Source organism: Chiloscyllium punctatum, chromosome 6, assembly GCF_047496795.1.
Source record: "Chiloscyllium punctatum isolate Juve2018m chromosome 6, sChiPun1.3, whole genome shotgun sequence".
In the NCBI taxonomy this organism is placed as follows: Eukaryota; Metazoa; Chordata; class Chondrichthyes; order Orectolobiformes; family Hemiscylliidae; genus Chiloscyllium; species Chiloscyllium punctatum.
In genome coordinates, this window is record NC_092744.1 from 80,164,199 (window position 1) to 80,185,658 (window position 21,460).

A 21,460-nucleotide genomic window follows, 5' to 3' on the forward strand; every position below is an offset into this window, starting at 1 on the left:
CTGGGGTCGGGAAGTCCAGAACTAGAGGGCATAGGTTTAGGGTGAGAGGAAAAGATATAAAAGAGACCTACAGGGCAACCTTTTCACACAGAGGGTGGTACAGGTATGGAATGAGCTGTCAGAGGAAGTGGTGGAGGTTGGTACAATTCCAACATTTAAGAGGCATTTGGATTGGTATACTATTAGGAAGGGTCTGGAGGGATATGGGCCAGGTGCTGACAGGTGGGACTAGATTGGGTTGGGATATCTGGTCAGTATGGACGGGTTGGACCGAAGGGTCTGTTTCCCTGCTGTACATCTCTATGACTCTATGACTTCAGCACATATCCAATTTTTTTAAGCCTGTTTGTCCAACCATTTATCCACAAACTCATTGTAGAAAGATTTTAAGAAGAAAAAGCAAAGTTAGTTGACTTTTATAAACAATAGATAAACAATCTTCCATTTGAACTTTTTAACATTTCCTTTCCAAGAAATCACATGATAAATTCATCTTCAACCCAGTAGTGGCCAAACCATTCCATATTCCAGTTTCTCATAGTCTGTAACTATATTTTTATCTCTAACAACTTTGCTGAACAACTTTATAACAGTAATAAAATTCACAATACATGGACAACTTATTTTTGAATACCCAAAAGTTATGTGTGGTAAATATGGGTGATGGACGAGGATCAAACACTCTGCAGCGCTCATTAGATAGCAAATGTAATTCAGACAAACCCCATGATTTTCTCAGGAACTCCGACCCACGACATTGATGTTTTGGTGGGTCATCAAATGTCAATAAACTTCATAAATAATTCCAACTCTTCACTTCTGCACATCTGGCTTTGAAACTCACTCTCAAACGTTGTTCTATCATGGATTGCCTCAACAACTGCTCTTGTCCTGTTTGTTCACTCTTCTTTCCTGAGTCTATAACATTCTGGACCCCAGGATGTACACTCCAGCACTTTCCCCAGGGCATAAATCTAAGACTTCAGAGGCAGCTAGCCTCACCAAGCCAGCCCTGCCCTTGCTATTTCTCTGGGCTCTCATCTTACGCAATTGCATCAAGCAATTGTGGCATTTTCAATGTCCCCATTCAAACATACAAAAGTATTGATTGTGCATAGGCTTCTTTCAAGTCCTTTGTAATTCCTAGGGCTTCTCTGAGCCCTCCCTTACTCACAGGCATATCTCCAGCTTTTCAGAAATACCACGATTTACCAAACCACTCCTGCTTGTGTTATTATCTGGCTCAGTGGCCCAAAGCAAAGGCTGTGTGGACATTCAACTTATAATAGGCAAAAGTGTGGACTGCAGACACTGGAGATTAAAGTTGAGAGTGTGGTGCTGGAAAAGCACCTTTTCCGATGAAGGGCTTTTGCCGAAATGTCAATTCTCCTGCTCCTCGGATGCTGCTTGACCCACGTTCAACTTACACTCTCTACTGTACTGAAATACTTATTGTGTACAAACATTTTTTGAGTCTGTCACTGTTCCTGGAGCTTCCCTGAGCCCTCCCAACACAGAGTTATTCAATTACTCTCGGACTCTCTTGAGCCCCAACTATACGTTCATATGGAAATCCTGTATTCCAGCCCCACCTAACATGAAGTCTACTACAAACATAAAAACAATGAACAAGGGTAGGCCATTTGGCCTTTTAAGCATGTTCGGCCATTCGATAGGTGTGGCTGATCTGATTTTAACCACAGCTCTACATTCTTGCATATCCCAATACTTATTCATCCCCATGACAATCAAGGGCATGTGTCTTAAAAATGTTTAACGATTTTGCATCCACTGTCGTTTGAGGAAGGCAATTCCAAAAACCTTCTGAGGGAAGAAGTTCTTCTTCATCTCTGTCTTTTTGGGGTGACTCCTTATTTCTAAACAATGACCCCTAATTCGAGGTTCTCCCAGAAGAGGAAACATGACTTCAGTATTCACTCAGAAGAAAGTGAGGTCTGCAGATGCTGGAGATCAGAGTCGAGAGTGTAGTGCTGGAAAAGGACAGCAGGTCAGGCAACATCCAAGGAGCAGGAGAATCGACGTCCTCACTTTCTCCTCATTAGCACACTCCTCTCTCTCACACATACCTCTCTGTTTCTCTCTCCAACTATCTGTATCCTAGAGCTGCTTTTTAGTGACCTCTGAACTGTTTTGAGTCATCTATTGAAAACCTTGGAGCAAATTCCGGCTTTGTTGCTGGGCAGAATTGAATGTAAGTGATGTTTTGGAACAGTCAAATGCAAAAATCTTAGAACGCTCTGTCCCTTAAATGTTACCATTTTCACAGAAGGCTGACTCAGAGAACAAATTGCCTTACAATTAAATATGAATTCATCAAAACACGTTCAACTTTACAAACAGCTTTGATACAGTTAATGTAGAGATAGCGCCTCCGTTGGTTGGGAGGACTATTAATCATAGGACGCAGATTTAAAATAGTTGACTAATGGACTAGATTGCATGGTGAAGAGACATTTCTCTTTGTCTAATGAGTTACTTTGAATGGGAATGGACTGCTGAAAAGGTGATAGTGGAAAAAAAATGCAGGCGTTGGACTCCAAAGTCGACAAGCAGGACGCTGGAAGAACACAGCAAGCCAGACAGCATCAGCAGGTAGGGAAGTCAATGTTTTGAGTGTAATCCTTCTTCAGGATGACTTCTCCAGCTCCTCATGTTGCCTGTCTTGCAGGGTTCTTCCAGCCTCCTGCCTGCCAGGAGAAAGAGTGGTAGCAGCTTATTCAATAGAAACATTCAAAGGCCAACTGGACAACAAGTTGAAAAGTTAAAAATTGTGGTTCATTGGGAGAGAAGAGAGGTGGGGGAGAGACCTCCACTACTTAGAATAACAAGGACACATGAAAACACCAGCACCTACAGGTCCCCTCCATTCTCCATTCCATCATTGACATTGGATCAAAACCCATAATTCCCTTGCTAGGAACACTATGGATGTACCTACACTACGTGGACTGCAGTGGTTTGGGATGGGGATCACCACCACCTTCTCAAAGCTTCAATTAGCGCTGGACAATAATTGCTGGCCTCACTAGCAACATCCACAGAGTAAATTCAAAGAAAGCTCCAGGGGGCAGGAGTTCAGTCTTGGGTCTGACTGGTCCCCTTACAGGGAGGTGAAAGTTACAAACGCAGGAGGTGACAGGGATCTCTTACTGCAGAGCAGCCTTTAGGATTACAGGCAGGATTTATGCCTATTATAAAATCATGCACCACATCTAATTGCTTCAAGCACCCTTGTAATAAAGGTCAGGAATGTTCAAATAGGGTTGATCTGTTGGATTGGAGCTCATTCTCCTTAAACCCTTTTCGTTTAATGTTGCACTAATGTCACAAGGTAGTGCTTGAGATAGGATAATTTGCTAAATTCCTAACGATAGCTAAAAGCTTCTTCAGTGCTTCGCTAATATATTCCAAAAGTCTCATTTAAAAGCTACTTAGCCTTCCCTCCATATCTGTGCCAGTTGAATAACCACTGATAGATAAAAGCTTTGTTCAGAAAATGTCACTCCTCAATATGGGCATGTGCTTGCATCAGTCATTTTTCATCTTAATTCGCTTCGCTTTGTAATCGGATGCAGTCCCAGGGTTATTTTCGGAACACAGTGATACCTTGTCCAACCTTTCAGGTTTGGGGTCCTCTGCTGAAGGCCCACGCAGTGGTTGCTTAAGCTGTGTCTATTCTCCTCAGGGCAGAAGAAATTAAAGGAGATTTGCTCGAGTTGTCTCAAGCTGTGAAGAGTTCCAACAGAGCAGATGGGATTTCCAGTGGTAGAACAGTTGCTAAATCAAAGATAAAAATGTAAGATGACTGAGGAAATGTGTCTGAAAGGGGAGTGTAAGCAAATTCGTAGCAGTTTTCAAAACAGATTGAATATAGATCTGAGAAATAATACTTACATAGGGTCACATCAGAGGTTGGGGTGAATTATGGTAACTTCTTCAAAGCAATAATCTCCTTCTGAACTGTAAGGCTTAAGGTTTTCATGAATTCACTGAACATCCTCCAGCATATATAGGGAGGCATGGTGGCTCAGTGGTTAGCACTGCTGCCTCACAGCACCAGGAATCCGGGTTCAATTCCCGCCTCGGGCAGCTGTCTGTGTGGAGTTTGCACGTTCTGCGTGGGTTTCCTCCGGGTGCTCTGGTTTCCTCCCACAATCCAAAGATATGCAGGTCAGGTGAATTGGCTATGCTAAATTGCCTGTAGTGTTAGGGAAATGGGTCTGGGTGGGTTGCTCTTTGGAGGGTTGGTGTGGACGTGTTGGGCCGAAGGGCAAGTTTCCACACTGTCGGGAATCTAATCTAATATATTGTAGAGTGGGAGTCATTAGAGTGGCTGTAGTCTCTGATCTACACCCTGCTCTACTCCATCCCAGAAGAACTTGTGACATTAACACAGCAGCCATCAAACCTTTAATCCTGGTGATCAGTATAGCCTTGATCCACCATGAGCAACAGTAGTATAAGGAAATAACCTGACCAAATTTTGTTTAATCATTCGTGGGATGTGTGGCTGTGATTCCAGATCTGAACCAGTCACTGCGTGAAGCAGTTTCTCTTCATTTGCCCACTGCTTCTTTTGTCAATGTAGGATGTTTTAGAAAATAAGAAACAGGAACAGGGGTAGGCCATTTCAGACTCTCGAGCCTGCTCCATCATTCAGCAGGATCAAAGCTGATCCCACATTTCTCTTGGACCACTTTCCTGCCCTTTCCCCATAATCCTTCATTCTCCTGCTGATCAAGCATCTATCTACCTCAGCCTTAAATATACACAAGGACTCTGCGTGAACTGCTCTCCATGGCAAGGAGTACCAAAGACTCAAAAAAAAAATTGATCAAGACACCAGTGCCCTCCTCCTCTTCTTCAAAGTTGTGGGACTTTTGACACCGCCCTGGGCAGACCGACAGAGTCTTGGCTAAAGTCACATCCGATCAATGCTACCCATGACCCTGGAGTGGCAGCCTGGTTATTTCCATGTGAGCTCAGGAATAGAACTTGAACCCAGGCCTTTGCAAAGTTAGAGTCAAGGACATACACAACTGAGCCACAGCTAACCCTCTCAGGAGTTGCTGTGGCCCATGAGATATTCCAACACCAGGACGAAGTTGGGCTGGAAGGAGCTAAAGAAGGCACAGTTTTGAGAATAGCTAGGAAGAAGGGACTTGGAATTAAAGGCTGCAGTTCTTTACATGAAAATATATGCAGGATTCTTATAAAAATACAAGAAGCCTCAGTAGATGTAAGAGATGTACATCCCTGAGCAAAGGACTGCTGCCAAAATGAGAAACTGTACAGAATATCAGGATGTCATGAATGGTCCCAGGCATATCCTACATCTTGATGCTACAATGGCAAAGCTGTTGGGGCCATAAAATCATAGAGGTCTACAAAATAGACAAAAGGAGCTTTAACCCATAGCATCTGCTCAGATGAAGAACAGCAACCTAACAATTCCAATCCCATTTTCCATCACTTGGCCCATAGCCTTGTATGCCTTGGCATTGCAAGTGCACATCTGAATACATCTTAACCATTCTGAGGGCTTCTGCATCTACTACCCTTACAGGCAGCGAGTTCCAGATTCCTACCAGCCTCTGGGTGAAAACATTTTTCCTCACGTTTCCCCTGAATAGTCAGCCCCTTACCTTAAATTTATGCCCCCTGGTCATTTATCTTCCATCAAGGGACAAATTCCTCCCTGTCCAACCTGTCTGTAACCCTCATCGTTTAAGCATCTTAATCTCCTCTGCTCAAAGGAAAATAACACCAGTTTGTCCAATCTCTTTTCATAATGGAAACTCTCCAGCCAGGCAACATCCTGGTAAATCTCTTCTGCACCCACTCCACTATAATCACATTCAATGCTGTATGGTGGAGTCCAGCATTGTACACAGTACTCTACAGCTGTGTCTTAACCAATATTTTACACAGTTCCAGCATAACCTCCCTGCTCTTAAACGATATACAGTGGCTAATAAGAGTAAGTATGTTCTACGGTTCCTTAACCAATTTATCCATGTGTCCTGATATCATAAGTGACCAGTGGATATACAAACCAAGGTCCCTCATATGCTCAGTGTTTCACAGCATCATACTATACATCATGTATTCCCTTGCCTTGTTTGTACCGCCCAAATACAATACCTCACATTTAACCAGATTGACTTCCATTTGCCACAGATCAGCCCATCTAACCAGCCCAAATAGATCCTGCTGTAATCTAACCTTTCCTATTTACCACCCCACCAATATTTTGTATAGAATGCAAACTTATCAATCATCCCTCCTACATTTAACTCTAAATCACTTATCTACACCACTAGCAGCAAGGACTGCTCCTTTGGAACAGCAAGAGACACACACTTCCAGTCAGTAAAACATCTCCCCAACTATAACCTTCTGCTTCTTGCCATTCAACCAATTGTGAATCTAATTTACCAAATTTCCTTCGATTCCATGGGCTCTTACATTTGCTCTCAATTTCCCAAGCGGACCTTATCAAAAGTCATGCTGTCAAGTCGCCTACAGTGAAAGGAGTCTACGTTCCTGGTTAGCTCTTCAAAAAACCCAGTCAAGTTGGGATGTCGGAGCTGACACCCAATCTGCTCGAACGTTTGAAATACTACAAATTTGGTCAGGGTCTTTCCTGTAATGGGCTGTTGCTATCAGTCAGAATGACAAACTAAATTATAAAGGCTTGTCAGCGATTGTGATGCACAAGCTCCAATTCGTATTCCTGGGGACTGAGAGCATGTAAAGGGGTCACTGGAAGCCACTCAAAAATAATGACCCCAAACTCCCGATGACATTTTTGTCACTTGGGCTTGTTTCTCATGGTTCAAATGGCTAGCTCAGGCTGCAGCCAGGCCACCTTCACCTCCCTTATAATTGCCCCATTTGATCCTTCTTATAGGCACTTACTGGTTGGTTCCAGCCACGTGAACTGATTGATTATCCTTTGCATCTCTTCTAACATGAAGAATGTAGAATCTAAGTATGGATTGCACTGGCTCTTTGCTGTGATATTTTCAACAAGTGATGCCTATTCCCCTGGCTATATCAAAACTTTTCATTCAGGCACAGCTTGAAGGGCTTTTGCCTGAAACATCAATTCCCCTGCTCCTTGGATGCTGTGCTTTTCCAGCACTACACTCTCAATAGCTTTAACACAGATAAAGGCCCTCCACAGGAGAGTAATCAGAAAGAAAAAAAACACTCACTGGAGGAAAGGGAGCAGCATGGACGGGCAAAAGGATTATCACAGTGGGTAAAGCATTAACAAGAGGTTCAACTTCAGATATGCTGAGGCAGGAAGAGGAGGATCCTCTGTACAAAGTGGGAGGTTGGGTTTTGGGGGTGAAACACAGATCTGTCATTACTAATAGAATGAGCACCAACAGCACTAGAGGAGGTTTACAGGGAGAGGGTGAATTTGTGGTTCGCTGTCCCTTTAAGGATGTGGACAACATTCAGTTTTCATGCCCTTAACAGTCTATAATGAGATAGAGAGGAAGTGTACACTTTAAAGTTTAAAGGTGATAACTGTATAATTAAGATAATTTCACTACAGCTTGCTGGTGGCGAGAAAAGTAATTTACATGCAGGTTAATCAAGTCTGACTGTCAGATTAAGATAGAAAGTGATTTGAGGAAAATCAGAGCAGACAAAGCAATGGATTCCAACCAGGTAGCTGCAGGAATTTTTCAGCTGATTCGATTCACCCAGAAGCGCATTTTGTCAGCATGTACAGAGCCAGGAGTTGGAAGCCCAGATTTATGTCCAGAGATTGGCTGATTTCTCTTCAACCTTTCTACTCCCCTCTTCAATTTAAAAATGCTTTCTAATTTCAGATGAACAGTATTAATGTCATTCATACAGCACAGAAAGGAGGAGGTATAATGGGGCAGTCAGATAAAATTCAACATGCAATCATGGCAGAAATTAGTAGGGAACTAAATCCTCTAGGAGGAGCTGATTAAAATTCCCTGCTGTTCGTGGTTAACGTAAAATAAATTATTTTTGCTCAATTTGACGGCTTGGCTAAAGAGCAAGTGGTTTATTTTCAGCACTGTTGCATGACATTCACACGCAATAGTGACCTCAACATGTTGTAGTAATCTCACTGGTCTATTAATGCTGATAATGTGGCTGAATCCATTTTGCACGGGACCTAGATGAGATGCCCAAAACCTTTGCCTGTTTTGGGAGGCAGACTTCTTTTTAACAGAGAAATTGTGATCCCATGATTGTAAATGAAGTGAAGAGGAGGCATGTTAACCATTTTTGATAAAATGTTTGATTTCTTGAAACACAAACTATTTAAGCTGGGTTTTAAATGATTTTTTGTGGGCCTTAGTGGAACAAGGATGCTACCTGCCTTCTAAGGCTGGGATAAAGGTTTTTGGCCCAATGGACACGGCACCAGTACATCTGCTCGATGCATCAGTGCACTGGAGATTGGCTGGTCTGATATGGTGACTGGGACAGAACTGGAGCATCTAAGTTGAAAGGATTTGTGATAAAAACAGAAAGTGTTGGAGAAACTCAGCAGGTCCAGCAGCATCTGTAAAGGGAGAAACAGATTTTTGAGTCCACTATGATTATTCTTCAGAACTGAGGGAATTTGTGACCTGGATTTCGATGGATATCGATTGTAGCTATCACACAGCAAATTTTCACTTTGACCTATAACCAGTGAAGGCAGTTCTCCTAAGTCATTGAAAAATAAATTTCCAAAACAGCATATATGATTTCTGACATAACAGGAATGTGGGAAAGCAATTCCAAGTCCAGCTAATCTATGCCGCTTATCCCAAAGTGGATAAAGTACTTTAAAAAGACAACTCCTTAATTTTACATGCTTCTTGCACAGGACTTCCCAAACACTCAACATCTACTGTCTGACTGTACAAGGGCAGCAGGTCCTCGAGAACATCACTTCCTCCTGTTTCTTTTCCAGCTTGCAGACCTTCCTAACCTGGGCACCTTTCCTCCACTATTGGTCAAATTGTAGCAACATCCTCCCTATCAGCGAATGGGCTCATAGGTCAATAGTGTACTAACATCAGTGTACCAATAATCCAGGGGGCCTGGTGATACGGGTTCAAATCCTACTGTGTACTGTTGACAGGACGGTGGCTCAGTGGTTAGTGCCACTGCTTCACAGTGCTAGGGAGCTAATGGGTTTGATCCCAGCCTCGGGCGACTGCCGGTGTTGAGTTTGCACTTTCTCCCTGTGTCTCTGTGGGTTTTCTCCCACAGTTCCAAGATTAGCAGGTTAGGTGGATTGGCCATGCTAAATTGCGCATAGTGTCAAGGGAAGTGTAGGCCAGGTGGATTAGCGAAAGGGAGGGTTAGAGGGATAGAGAAGGGGTTAAGTCTGGGTGGGATGCTCTTCAGAGGGCCGGTGTGGACTTGATGGGCTGAATGGCTTACTTCCGCACTGAAGGGACTCTACAAACTAATTTAAACTCAACTGGTGATAATAGATAACTAGACTTAGCAGTGGCGAGCATGACACCATCATTGATTATTGTTAAAGCCCATCTGGTTAACTGATTTTTTTTATACTGAAGAAAAAATTCCAGCCTCACCTATTCTGGTGTATGTGTGACTTGGGACTGAACTTGGTGATTATGAACTATCCTCCAAAGTGGTCTCGTAGTCACTCAGTCCTGGGGCACTTTAGGATGGGCAACACATGCCAGCCTTTTTGGTGATGCTCACATCCTGTGAAAGAACCAATAAAACAAAATCAGAGATACAAGAAGGTGCAGCCCATCGGTACCTGGAATTGTAGCAGGTTCCTACAGCGGGTGTGTGTGATGTCTATTGAAATAAGAAGTCAAAGAAGTGACTACCCATTTCAAGTTGGTGAGGATGAAATGAAGAATTTCTGCTGTCTCACTTCTCTTTACACTGCAGTTGCAAGAGAAACTGCTTCCGTTTGTTGGACTGACTCTAAGGTCCATTTACTGAAGTACTGCTGCATTATCAGAGTGCAGCTTAAATGCTGAACTGATCCCCCACTCATTCTGACATTGGAGCAGCAAGTCCTCCCAGTTCACGATAACCCTTCAAGCAGCACCATTCAAACGTAGATGAACTGCTCATGTTTGGGACATTTGAGGGAAAATTGGCCGTCAGGTTTGTCTGGGCTGAAGCATTAACTGTGATCGTAAAGTAATCTATACACCCTGGAATGGTTTGGGAAGCTTCACATTTTGTACAGGCGTGTTCCTGCACCCTGCATCCTGCTATCTGTGAAATCTGCTCCCTTAGATTGAGGTTGAAGTCTTCCCTGGTTGATGTCTGTCTGCACCACCCGCATACCTCAGCGCTGACACCCACTCATCAGATCTGTTCAGACAGGGTAGGTAAAGCTAATTGGAAAGGAGAAAGTGAGGACTGCAGATGCTGGAGATCAGAGCTGAAAAATGTGTTGCTGGAAAAGCGCAGCAGGTCAGGCAGCATCCAAGGAGCAGGAGAATCGACGTTTCGGGCATGAACCCTTCTTCAGGAATCATTCCTGGATGCTGCCTGACCTGCTGCGCTTTTCCAGCAACACATTTTCAAAGCTAATTGGAAAGTCTACTTGCACAAATCATGATCCCCTCCCATCCCTGGCCCTATAAGAACGCTAGCTGTTATATTCTAGGGTAGGATGTTGATGAATGGGCTGATTTACCATTCTTGCAATGAAAGGGAGACTCTCTGCAAGTTGTGAAACTCCACACCTTCAAATGCACATATATTAAGGCTCTAAGTGCTGGACATTTCGAAGCCATGTTTCTGTTATTAAAGTGTATCAGATTCCCATACTGCTATTTGTGCCTGTATTCACTGCACCTCGTGTAAACAGAGTAGTACAATGATGGTGTCGTCAGTGGTTGTGAAAACTAGTGTGCTGCTAAGTTTCTTAGTGTAGAAGTTCCAGACACTTGGAAAGTTGCCGATATAACTCTTTTATCCAGAAATGGACCAGATAGCTTAACGTTAAGGGAAATAATAGCAGAGCATTTAGAAATACAGCCAACATTTTATTAACCAGCAACTATGGGACCAGGAGTGCGTCAGTTGCTCAAATGTTCCGGTTGATCAAGAGCTCCATATAATCAATGTAAAAACTCACACTAAATAATAGAAACATAATGCAGGAGGTATACAGGAGGTATAAATCGCTTACATAATAATGCAACTCTGCATTAAATAAACTTATTGGCAGTGACCCTTCCCACTCACCCTCAACTGACTACTCGGACATCACGTTAGATCACAGTGTTTGAGGAGAAATTGACTCAAAATTGAATCAACTGTTGATATTTTTGTGGCCATTTGATTGAAGGAGTGTATTTATGTTGAGGTAAATAAATTTTAAAAACTTGTAATAACTGGATAGAATAATACAGTAAACTTTGTGGTATTTGAGGCATGTAATATTTGCCAGCTTATTGAGAGTGCCGGTTCTTAAGGTGCTAGTTAAGACAAATTTTGCTGTGCACAGTACAACCAAGCAGAGTCAGCATGGCTTTACAAAGGGGAAATCACACCTGATAAATTTATTTGAATTTTTGAGGAGCTAACAAGCATAATAGATAAAGAGGAAGCAATGAATGTAATATACTTGGATAGGTGTTTGATAAGGTACCACAGATTAGGCTACTTAAGAAGGTAAAAGAGATGTAACATATTAACATGGACAGAGGATTGACTAACCAATAGAAGACAGAGAGTTGAGATAAGGGACACATTTTCAGGATGGCAGCCTGTAATTAGTGGAGTGCCATAGGGATCAGTGCTAGGGCCGCAGTTATTTATGTGTATTAATGATTTGGTTGAGGAAAGTGAATGTACTACAGGCAGACTTGAGAATGATTCAAAAATAGGTGGCAAGGCAAGTGGTGAGGATGACATAAAGAGTATGAAGAGGTTATAAACACATTAAACAAGTGGGGAAAAAAAAACTTGTCTGGTGGAATATAATGTGGGAAAATATGAGGTTATGCATTTTGGCAGGAAGAATAGAAGAACTGAATATTATTTAAATGAAGTAAGACTGAAGAAAGCACAGCGCAGAAGGATTTGGGAGTCCTTATGAGTTAAATCACAAAAAAGCTGGCATACACGCTCAGCAGATAATAGGGAAAGCAAATGGTACATTGACATTTATCTCAAAGGGAACAGAGCATAAAAAGAAGGATGTTTGCTAAAACTGTGCAAGGTATTAGTCTGACTATAAAGTGATCAGTTTTGAGCTCCTTGTTTATAAAAAGATATACTGGCATTGGAGGCAGTCCAGAGAAAGCTCACGAGACTGATCCCATGTATGGAGGGATTGTTTTATGAGGAGAGCTTGAGTAGGTTAGGTCCATACTTGATTAGTGGTGCTGAAGAGCACAGCAGTTCAGGCAGCATCCAATGAGCAGCGAAATCGACGTTTCGGGCAAAAGCCCTTCATCAGGAATAAAGGCAGTGAGCCTGAAGCATGGAGAGATAAGCTAGAGGAGGGTGGGGGTGGGGAGAGAGTAGCAGAGAGTACAATGGGTGAGTGGGGGAGGAGATGAAGGTGATAGGTCAAGGAGGAGAGGGTGGAGTGGATAGGTGGAAAAGAAGATAGGCAGGTCGGACAAGTCAAGGAGACAGTAACTGAGCTGGAAGTTTGAAACTAGGATGAGGTGGGGGAAGGGGAAATGAGGAAGCTGGTGAAGTCCACATTGATGCCCTAGGGTTGAAGGGTTCCAAGGCGGAAGATGAGGCGTTCTTCCTCCAGGCGTCTGGTGGTGAGGGAGCGGCGGTGAAGGAGGCCCAGGACCTCCATGTCCTCGGCAGAGTGGGAGGGAGAGTTGAAATGTTGGGCCACGGGGCGGTTTGGTTGATTGGTGCGGGTGTCTCGGAGATGTTCCCTAAAACGCTCTGCTAGGAGGTGCCCAGTCTCCCCAATGTAGAGGAGACCACATCGGGACACCCCGCGCTGGCCTATTACCTGCCCTCGACCTCTTCATTTCCAACTGCCGCCGGGACATTAACCGCCTCAACCTGTCGTCCCCCCTCCCCCACTCCAACCTCTCACCCTCACAACGCGCAGCCCTCCAATCCCTCTGCTCCAATCCCAACCTCACCATCAAGCCAGCGGATAAAGGGGGCGCAGTGGTAGTCTGGCGCACTGACCTCTACACCGCTGAAGCCAAACGCCAACTCGAGGACACCTCTTCCTACTGCTCCCTCGACCATGACCCCACCCCCCATCACCAAACCATCATCTCCCAGACCATACAAAACCTCATCACCTCAGGAGATCTCCCACCCATAGCTTCCAACCTCATAGTCCGGGAACCCTGCACTGCCCGGTTCTACCTCCTTCCCAAGATCCTCAAGCCTGACAACCCTGGCCGACCCATTGTCTCAGCATGCTCCTGCCCCACTGAACTCATCTCTACCTACCTTGACACTGTCCTATCCCCCCTAGTCCAGGAACTCCCCACATACGTTCGAGACACCACCCACACCCTCCACCTCCTCCAAGACTTCCGTTTCCCTGGCCCCCAATGCCTTATCTTCACCATGGATATCCAATCCCTCTACACCTCCATTCGCCATGACCAGGGCCTCCAAGCCCTCTGTTTTTTCCTCTCCAGACGTCCCCAACAGTACCCTTCCACTGACACTCTCATTCGTTTGGCCGAACTGGTCCTCACCCTTAACAATTTCTCCTTTGAATCCTCCCACTTCCTCCAGACCAAAGGCGTAGCCATGGGCACACATATGGGCCCCAGCTATGCCTGTCTCTTTGTTGGCTATGTAGAACAGTTGATCTTCCGTAATTATACCGGCACCACTCCCCACCTCTTCCTCCGCTACATTGATGACTACATTGGCGCCACCTCATGCTCCCGCGAGGAGGTTGAGCAATTCATCAACTTCACCAACACATTCCACCCTGACCTTAAATTTACCTGGACTATCTCTGACACCTCGCTCCCCTTCCTGGACCTCTCCATCTCCATTAGTGACGACCAACTTGACACTGACATTTTTTACAAACCCACTGACTCCCATAGCTACCTGGATTACACCTCTTCCCACCCTATCTCTTGCAAAAATGCAATCCCGTATTCCCAATTTGTCCGCCTCCGCCGTATCTGCTCCCAGGAGGACCAGTTCCATCATAGGACACACCAGATGGCCTCCTTCTTTAGAAACCGCAATTTCCCTTCCCACGTGGTTAAAGATGCCCTCCAACGCATCTCGTCCACATCCCACACCTCCGCCCTCAGACCCCACCCCTCCAACCGTAACAAGGACAGAACGCCCCTGGTGCTCACCTTCCACCCTACAAACCTTCGCATCAACCAAATCATCCACCAACATTTCCGCCACCTCCAAAAAGACCCCACCACCAGGGATATATTTCCCTCCCCACCCCTTTCCGCCTTCCGCAAAGACTGTTCCCTCCGTGACTACCTGGTCAGGTCCACACCCCCCTACGACCCACCCTCCCATTCTGGCACTTTCCCCTGCCACCGCAGGAACTGTAAAACCTGTGCCCACACCTCCTCCCTCACCTCTATCCAAGGCCCTAAAGGAGCCTTCCACATCCATCAAAGTTTCACCTGCACATCCACCAATATCATTTATTGTATCCGTTGCTCCCGATATGGTCTCCTCTACATTGGGGAGACTGGGCGCTTCCTAGCAGAGCGCTTTAGGGAACATCTCCGAGACACCCGCACCAATCAACCAAACCGCCCCGTGGCCCAACATTTCAACTCCCCCTCCCACTCTGCCGAGGACATGGAGGTCCTGGGTCTCCTTCACTGCCGCTCCCTCACCACCAGACGCCTGGAGGAAGAACGCCTCATCTTCCGCCTTGGAACACTTCAACCTTAGGGCATCAATGTGGACTTCACCAGCTTCCTCATTTCCCCTTCCCCCACCTCATCCCAGTTTCAAACTTCCAGCTCAGTTACTGTCTCCTTGACTTGTCCGACCTGCCTATCTTCTTTTCCACCTATCCACTCCACCCTCTCCTCCTTGACCTATCACCTTCATCTCCTCCCCCACTCACCCATTGTACTCTATGCTACTCTCTCCCCACCCCCACCCTCCTCTAGCTTATCTCTCCATGCTTCAGGCTCACTGCCTTTATTCCTGATGAAGGGCTTTTGCCCGAAACGTCGATTTCGCTGCTTGTTGGATGCTGCCTGAACTGCTGTGCTCTTTCAGCACCACTAATCCAGTATTTGGTTTTCAGCATCTGCAGTCATTGTTTTTACCTAGGTCCATACTTGTTGGAGTTTAGGAGAATGAGAGGAGACCTTACCGAAATATACAAGACTCTTAGTGGATTCGACAAGGTAGAAGCAGAAGAGTTATTTCCCCTTGTGGAAGAGTCTAATATTAGAGGGCATAACCTCATAGTAAGGGGTTGCTCATTCAGAACAGAGGTGAAGAGAAATTTCTTCTCACAGAAGGTACTGAATCAGCCAGAGACAAAGAACAAAGAGCAAAGAAAATTTACAGCCGATGAACAGGCCCTTCGGCCCTCCAAGCCAGAGCCAATCCAAATCCACTGTATAAACCTATTGCCCAATTCCTAAGCGAATGTATCCCTCTGCTCCCCACCTACTCACGCATCTGCCCAGATGCACCTTAAGTGAATCTACCATGCCTGCCTCTACTACCTCTGCTGGCAACGCGTTGCAGGCACTTACCACTCCCTGTGTAGAGTGCTTGCCGCGTATATCCCTCTTAAACTTTTCACCTCTCGAGGCTCCTTTTACTTCTGAATGCTGAAGAACCTTAATAGATCTGACAGATTTTGTGGAGAGGCAAAGTTACCATTTCAAACCCAGTGTGATGCTTGCAAATCTCACGCAACTTGGACTTAGCTGAAGGATGTAAGATGCAGTCCATCGTTACTGTGTTGTCAGACAGACTTAACATAACTTAGAGATGTTACTTTACAACCCTCACCTGTACAACCATTCAGCCCTCAAAGATCAAAACTCATGGTAAAAGGCCAAAGTTGCAACATAAATATAGACAAATTATGGAAATCTTATACATTCTCTCCGATTAGGAGAAAGTGAGGACTGCAGATGCTGGAGTGCTGATGAAGGGCTTATGCCCGAAGTGCCGAACCTCTTGCTCCTCAGATGCTGCTTGACCTGCTGTGCTTTTCCAGCAACACACACTCAACCCCCATTTTACAATCAGCCATACTTGGTACTCAGTAGGAGAGCATGTACAACTTGCACCTCATCCCTAAGTGAGACGCAATTATCAGCCAGATACCCACAAGCGAATTTAGACAACAGTTCTCCAACCAATTCACAGGTCTACGGAACCTCAATATTGTGTACTTCTACATACTCAAAGCCGATATCAAACCCATCTGCCTGTCTACACCTGGGGAAATTCCATATCTACTTCGAATCAAGGTAATACAGGAGATTGATACAATGTTTAGGAAGGATATTATTTCAAAATTCATATCACCAGCAACATGGTGCTAAGCTATTGTGCCAATTCTAAACTAAACAGATCCATTCAAATATGAGTAGATTTAATACAGTTGAATGAAGCAGTGCAATCTGAGATACATCCAATAGTGTCTGTAGCTGGCTAAGGTCACTAATAGCATATTCTTCACTAAGTTAGGTACAAACAGCCACTTCTGGCAATTTCCATTTGATGAGGACTTCAACTCATTGACGATGTCATTGCTTTAACTACCTGCCCTTTGCCATCTCATCCTGACCTGAGATTTTTAGTGCATATTATCCAATAGATTAGAAGTTGCGGAGACCATTGCACATTAGATGGACAATATTCTCATCCACGGGGCTCCTCTAAAGCTCACCAGGATGATAGCATATGGAGGGTCTTGGATAAGTTATAGAACCGTAGATTCACACAGCATGGAAACAGACCATTCAGTACAAGGTCTTGTATAAGTTATAGAACCATAGATTCATACAATTCAGTACAATTTGTCCACATTAACCAGACATCTCAATGTGATCTCATCCCATTTGCCAGCATTTGACCTATATCCCCCTGAACTCTTCCTATTCATGTACACATCCAGATGCCTTTTAAGTGTCGCAATTGTACACACCTCTACAACAAACACACCTCTACTACAAACTCTGGCAGCTCATTCCATACACGCACCACCATTTGAATGAAAAAGTTCCTCCTCAGGTCCATTTTAAGTCTTTCCCCTCTCACCTTAAACCTGTGCCCTCTAATTTGGGACTCCCCCCACCCCAGGAAAAAGAACTTGGTTATTCACCTCATGATTTTATAAACTTCTATAAAGTCACACCTCAGCCTCCAAAGCTCCAGGGAAATGAGCCCCAGCCTATTCAGCCTCTACCAATAAGTTAAACCTGACAGTCCTGGCAACATGCTTGTAAATCTTTGCTGTACTCTCTCAAGTTTAACAACGTCCTACCTATAGAAGTTACAGGATGCTGAAGTGACACTCCGTGATAGATGTCAGTTCTGTAAACTAACAATCAAATACTTGGGCCTAGTGGTTTGAGCAACAGGAATAATGGCACAGCCACAGAAAGCAGAAACCACTGAACCGCTTAATACCTAAAAATACCATGGAACTCAAGTGGTGAACCAGGTGGGAAAATTCATACCTTACCTTAGTGAACTTCTCAACCAACTTCTGGAGCAGGACAATGTGCAGTGTAGGAATAAAGATCAACAGCACTCATTTGAATGCACATTTCATCTGAGGTGCACGCTAATTATCATCCAGCTCTTCCAACGATAATTATGGCAGTTGCCCATCCAGAGGACAGTCTTATTTCAGGTCTAATGTGATGCGATCAGGCAGCCAGTTTACTATGCTTCCAGAGCTCTTACAAATGCAGAACAGAGGCATGCTTCATTGAGAAAGTGGGCACGTGAGAAATTCTCTGATAATACGTTAGGTTTGCCACTCAGGATTAAAACCAATTGCAAGCTGTTGCTAACCTTCCTGAACATAAAAAGAGCTTGCAAAAAAATGCCTTCCAGGACACAGAGATTCCACTTGATGCTGTTTCAGTACGACATGGTCATGGGTTATATACATGGACTAGAAATGTCTGATGCTCTATGATGGTATTCCACTCAACTCCCTAGGGAAGGAGATCAAAACATTCATTCATGAGGTTGCAACCCAGAGGCCTTAACTACTGACTATTTACCGGTGAAGAAGCTACAAGAATCTTGAGAGCTTGGTTTGTGTAACAGAACATGCACAAATCTGTACATACAGCTTGGAGGTACGCCAGAGCATATTCTCAATAATCTAGTCGTGGGGTAGTATTTTGAAAAGTACAGTCAAATCAGTTGTGTCAATGAATTTTTGGAAAAGGTGTGTTCCAATGAGCTATTGATCAAGACAAAAAAAATCCAGCAGGGGTATCTGGGTACTTTCAAATCTTGGGCCAAGTTTATGTGATAGCCTGTCATCTCGAATAAGTGCTCTCTCACGCTTCCTGGAGACAGGTGCAGAAATCACTTCTTCTCTCTTCTTTTCCAGCTAAACCCTTTGGAAGACATTGGGTATTGAACTCCTTTACTTTGGAAGGAACAGCATTTCTCACTGCCATAAATTATCATTCTTGCTGGATCGAGATCCAGAAACTCAACTGACCCACCTCAGAAGTCCAGGTGAATCTGTTGGAAAACCACATTTCTATCCACAAAATTCCAGATGTTGTTGTATCCAATAATGGAGACGATTAAAAGCCACTCCCTCTTATTTCCAATCCTATTTGGCCTCATATCAAGTTCCCCATGATACAAGCTCACTGAAGTACCCTGAAGAAAACAGTAACATGGAGAGAGTTATAGTAAACATAGCAAACTTCTTGCCAAAAATAATAAGTTTCATCCAGCCCTAGTCACTTACTGCTCCACGCTCATTCAGAACGGCTCACTCCAGGCCAACTATTGCAGGCCCAATCGCTCACCAGGCACTAGCACTGATTGTTACAGATGTGAGATGACACAGATGTATGACAGAAGGTAGAAGGCTATAGCACAGATCAAGATTACAACTTCAAATAGCCACACAGAGCTCACAATCTGCGCAGACAGAAGAAAGATCCCAGTTATGGTCAGGGATAGATTGCCTAGGGGCATGGCATTGTCGAGGTTCCAGCAGCTGAGATAATACCTGAACCACCCACCAGATAACAGTGGTCAAAGGAACAGGAGTGCTTTGATTTTGTTAACGGGCAAAGCAAAAGCGTGCAATGGTTTCCATACTCAGAACTGGAGGATGCTGAGTAAGCTCGGATGAAAATGAGAATGGCTGAAAGCCCATGTTCATAGATACTCCACAAATCTGCAACAGAACTCTGTGCACATTCTGAGAAATCAATGATACCACCTTCCAGCTATTTCCTATGAAGTAATTCCTCACCATCCCCATCCCATCCTTCTCCTCTGCTGCCAATAGAGTCCAGAGGAGACAAGAGTGATGTTGTTAAATGCAAAGAGAGGGGTGGGGGAGTCCAGAATGAGAGATCATAGGTCTAGGATGAGAGGGGAAAAATTTAAAAGGGACCTAAGGGGCAACTTCTTCACACAGAGGGCGGTACCTGTATGGAATGAACTGCCAGAGGATGTGGTGGAGGCTAGTACAATTACAATATTTAAAAGGTATCTGGATGGGTATATGAATAGGAAGGGTTTAGAGGGATATGGATCAAATGCTTGCAAATGGGACTAAATTCATTTAGCATATCTGGTCAGCATGGACAAGTTGGACCAAAGGGTCTACTTCCTTGTTGTACATCTCTATGACTCTAACTGTTCATGGAGATTATAATGATTTCAAGGGATGGAATAAAAGGCATGAGGAGAGATTTTGGAAAATAGTTAAACCCAGTTATGTTAATAAATAGTTTGCATCATTGATGAAGGTTACTGACATATCGACACATTTGGAACTAGGACTGAGCCTTAATTGTTCCAGGAATGCTCTTGCCTACCATCCACTTTATGTAATGTATATAGTTAATAAAGGACCGCAGTTCATCATTATGATTGTCTCTCCATACAATCTCAATATAACATTTGCCCAAACCTTGTATTTCCAAAGTTTGTATCTGTTGATCCTAATTAAACAGAGCTGAACTAGACCTGCAACAGGAACAAGTCTCTAATGTCTGAAATTTGTCTGGTGCTATTTTCAAAGTGGGCATTAAAGCAGTACTGAGCAGTTTGTGGGAAGCAGAAAGTGTAATTCTTTGTGAGAGGGAAAAGAATCCTTCACCTGTCCTGACATACGCACAACACGATCAAGATTCCACTGCAACAAAGAATGTTGATCGTTCCGGATAATAGAAGAAACCAAAAAAATAAAAGTTACCGTTTATTGTATAATTGTGTGAATGGCATTCTTGCTCTCTTACATTGACCACAGAATTTAACAAGCCCACTCTCCATTATATGAAAAGACAACTCTTTGTGCTTGGTGATTGATTTTGCCTCTGAGTAAGTATGTGGCAATTTTCAGTGCTTTTGTGTCTCATAATTGCAGTGCTCCTTGCTGCCACATCTCAGAAAAGATTTTCAGTGACCGAATTAAAGCTTTCCATACTTCCTTAGAACACTCTGTTCCTCAGCCTGCAATCTTAGCTCTTTTGAACAATTGCACTTTTATTGATAAAGTATATGACAGATTAACAATACCACACATTATGAGGAACGATGTGCTTCTTATTGACAGTTTGAAAATTCTATTAACAGTTCATTAGTATCCATCAGTGCCCATGCTATGTGTCGATGGCCCTGGTAGGACTATAGACTCTGCATGTTAAATGCCCTCGATAACGTAATGGCAGTACAGTAAGAATTGTCTGTGCTTGAATTTTCTAATACCTAAACAACATGTAACACACTCCAGTGACACCGTATTGATGCTGTTTAATGCATTTTTAAAATCATTCCTGGGATGTGGATTAGCTATGCCCATCTCTAATTGTCCTTGAGATATTTTCTAATCAACCTGTTCAGAAATGTAAGAACACAACTCCAAATAATATGGTGAAAAGCTATCTTGTTGAAGTATAGGCTCAGCCATGGTAATGCTACGGAGTTCAAGGATTTTGACCCAGCAATGGTAAAGGATTGGTGGTATACCTTCATTTTGTTCCCTATTTATTTTAAATGAACTTCCAACTCCCAAGAACACAGAGCAATATGGCAGAAATGCAGTGTAACATCTATCATAGGATGGCACATGAATATTGACAATCCAGAAGCCTATTTTACATTTTGCTTAATATTCGTTGACATTCTTAATATTCTTCTCTGAGGAGAGTCAGGAGGGAGCACGAGAAAGGCTTGGTAGAACGGATTAGGGAGAACACAAAGGCATTTTACACTTATGTGAGGAATAAGAGAATGGTCAAAGAAAGAG